This window comes from Molothrus aeneus, chromosome 26 (assembly GCF_037042795.1).
Source record: "Molothrus aeneus isolate 106 chromosome 26, BPBGC_Maene_1.0, whole genome shotgun sequence".
Lineage (NCBI taxonomy): Eukaryota > Metazoa > Chordata > Aves > Passeriformes > Icteridae > Molothrus > Molothrus aeneus.
This window is the reverse complement of record NC_089671.1, coordinates 1,239,070-1,242,395: the sequence shown is the minus strand read 5'-3', so window position 1 is coordinate 1,242,395 and position 3,326 is coordinate 1,239,070. Positions and strand designations below refer to the sequence as shown.

The 3,326-nt window shown below is 54.7% G+C and overlaps 1 long non-coding RNA gene across 1 annotated transcript; it reads right to left on the bottom strand.

Annotated features, from left to right (window-relative positions):
* Positions 1–433: 433 nt before the first annotated feature.
* Positions 434–2,982, bottom strand: LOC136566722 (uncharacterized). Its single transcript, XR_010785062.1, has 2 exons — positions 1,795–2,982; positions 434–611 (listed from the first exon to the last, which is right to left on the bottom strand). It is a non-coding gene; the product is annotated as an uncharacterized lncRNA (long non-coding RNA).
* Between the last annotated feature and the right edge of the window lie 344 nt (positions 2,983–3,326).

Genomic DNA, 3,326 nt, shown 5'->3' with positions numbered 1-3,326 from the left:
TCCCTGCCTGTGATCCCTGACTTTTAGCAGCTCAGGGAAGACAGCATGTTACGAAAATTATATTTTTTTTAATTGCCAGATTCTCTTTAATTTTGCAATGAAATGAGTTGGAGTGTGAGGAATGGCACAATAACTCATCCTGAAGATGTTGGGCACTGCGCCAGGAGGATCCTCTTCCTGCAGTGAGGAAATATCATTTAAAAATGGTTTCTTTTACCTTTTTTTTCCTTTTTTTAACAGTTGTTATTTTAACCCAGAGGCCGTAAAGTTCTGAGCAGCGAAAGCCTCTCCAAACTTCCCACCACATGAACTCCTTCCAATGACCAGGCAAACACTTGACCTTCCACTTCCTTTTCCCATTCTGATATTTTAATCCAGAATGATTTTATCGCCCACTGCCACCAAAAAAAAAAAAAAAATTTATTAAAAAAAAAAGTGCCTAAGTAGTCATTTATTAACAGTTATAAGTATCATTAGGTAGAAAGATGTGGTAAAATATAGATTAGAGCGGGAAGAGCGCGGGATCCGAGTGCCATTTTTCCTGTTCAGCGTTGTCATTACACATCCCGGCGTGCCGGATCACAGCCATGATTAGTGGCATCAAATGACTCCTGAAAAATGATTATGTGCCATTAAAGCCATCAGTCTGCCTGAAAGCAGCACAAACAAATGGCCGTGCCGGGCATGAGGCAGCAGCTCGGGGCTCGGGATGTGACGGGAATCCTGGAGCCACGGGGATGGGAGGATGGGATGGGGGCTCTCTCGGGGCTGGAGGGCACTGAGACAGTGACAGCCAGGGCTCCTGGGGGGATCCTTGGGAGTGGCAGGGCGGGATCTGGTGGGAAAGGGCTCCCAGCACCACAGGCTGGGGTTGTGGGGTGCCCCCGTTCCCCATTCCTCTTTCCCCTTTCAGCAATTCCACAGTGTGGCCCAGGCACCACCCTCACCCTGGAAAAGAGCTCCCTGCAAGGGCTGTGGCATCAGCTCCAGCTCCCCAAACCATCACCCCAACCCATCACCCCCAAATCCCCAACACCCCAACACGGCACCCCAGATCTGTCACTCCAGCTCCATTACCCCAACCCATCATCCCCAATCCACCACCTGAACTCCATAACCCCAACCCATGACCCCAATTCTTCATCCCAACCCATCATCCCAGCTCCATAACTCCAACCCATGACCCCAATCCATCTTCCCAAGCCCACCATCCCCAATCCACCACCCCAAACCCACCCCCATCTCCATAACCCCAACCAATGACCCCAAACCCATCATCCCCAATCCACCATCCCCAATCCACCACCCCATCTCCACAACCCCAACCAGTGACCCCAAACCCATCATCCCCAATCCACCATCCCAAACCCACCACCTCAAACCCACCACCCCAAACCCACCATCCCAAACCCACCCCCATCTCCATAACCCCAACCAATGACCCCAAACCCATCATCCCCAATCCACCATCCCAAATCCATCATCCCAAACCCACCATCCCAAATCCACCACCCCAAACCCACCATCCCAAACCCACTCCCATCTCCATAACCCCAACCAATGACCCCAAGCCATCACCCCACCCCAGCCCCGTGCCCAGGCTGTGCCAGCCACTTGCAGCCCTCACTCCCTGCTGCTCCCAGGCCATCAATCCAGTGAGTCTGTCCAAGGAGTGAAACCCAAATGTCACATCTGCCAGATGGCTCAATCGAGGCTATCGATCGTCACCGAGAATATTCGCACTTCATTCACCTACTTAGTCCCTTCCCCCAGGCACACAGGAATTCATCAAACCTTGTCACACCACATAATAATTCTTGTTCCCAGGTGTTGTCGCAGCGGCTCAGACTTTCCCCAGCCTTCCTGGGCAAGCAGGAATTTAGGGAAGAAAGGATTCTCCAGCAGAATCAATGTGACGGTGCTGAGATGTGAATGAACCCTGTGGCAGCCCAGGGAGGGCTCAGCCCCCTCTCCATGCCCGTGCAGAGGCTGCTCAGGTTTTGTTTCCAGCTCCTCGGGGTTTTTGGTGATGGGAATGAAATTAAGTTGGGGAGAAAATACATTTTCCCATTGTTTGGAGCCTTTTAGCGACGTGCCTGCAGTGCCTTTGAACCTTTTGGAGCAGAGCAGGGACGTGGCTGCTCCCCTTCTCCAGAGGGGAAGGAAACACAGCTGGGAAGGAGATTGGGAGGAGGAGGGAAGGATGGATGGGAGAGGGGCTCAGGGTGGTCCCTGCAGGGCTGTGGGGCTGCAAGACCTCATTGGGGTGAGCAGGGTGCTGGTGGGCCCCAAAAGGGCCCCGCAGGATGGGGCAGGGTCACAGTGGCACATCTGGTGTCGCTGTCCCCAACCCCGGAGCTCTCCCGAGTGTCCTCTGTCCCTGCCTCTCATGGGGGGTGGCAGTCGCCAGCCCTCCCCTCCTGGCTGAGACAAACGGGAAGCCGGAGCTGCTGCCCCCGAGCCACGTTTATTATTCATACTATTTGTGCGCTGATCTGACTCCGTGTAATGATTTAATCTGTTAATGGCCCCTGATTCAAGCGCTCCTCTCCCGTTAATCTCCTCTCGCCATTTGCACCTGATTTCCTGATTTTTCTGACGCTGTTTTGGCAGCCGAGGGTCGGGTTTGCAGCTTTCCTCGGGCACGGTGCCACGGCAAGTCACACAGGGGCTGGGACAGGATCCTGCAGAGCCGTGGATGGGAGCAGGAGGAGGAGGAGGAGGAGGAGGAGGAAGCAGATCCCTCCCAAGGGAAACCTCTTGAGGCTGCCCAAACCTGGGGATCCAGGGAGCATCAGGGCAAGTCCCAGCTCCAGCACCACCCCAGGACACAAAGGTGCTGTAGGTGCAGGATGGGAGAAGCTGTTCTCCTCCTGGCAAAGCTCCTGGCATGCCAGTGTGCATCCCAACCCAGCGACAGGGTGGAGCTGATTTCTGTGTCCCACCCCAGTGACAGAGTGACCCCTGCATCCCACCCCAGTGACAGAGTGATCCCTGTGTCCCATCCCAGTGAGAGAGTGACCCCTCTGTCCCACCCCAGTGACAGAGTGACCCCTCTGTCCCATCCCAGTGACAAGGTGATCCTGGTCCCTGTGTCCCACCCCAGTGACAGTGGTCCCTGCACCTAATCCCAGTGAGAGAGTGACCCCTGAATCACATCCCAGTGACAGAGTGATCCCTGCACCTCACTCCAGTGACAGAGTGATCCCTGTGTCCCACCCCAGTGACAGAGTGAGCCCTGCATCCCACCCCAGTGACAGAGTGATCCCTACATCCCACCCCAGTGACAGAGGGGTCCCTGTGTCCCATCCCAGTGAGAGAGTGAT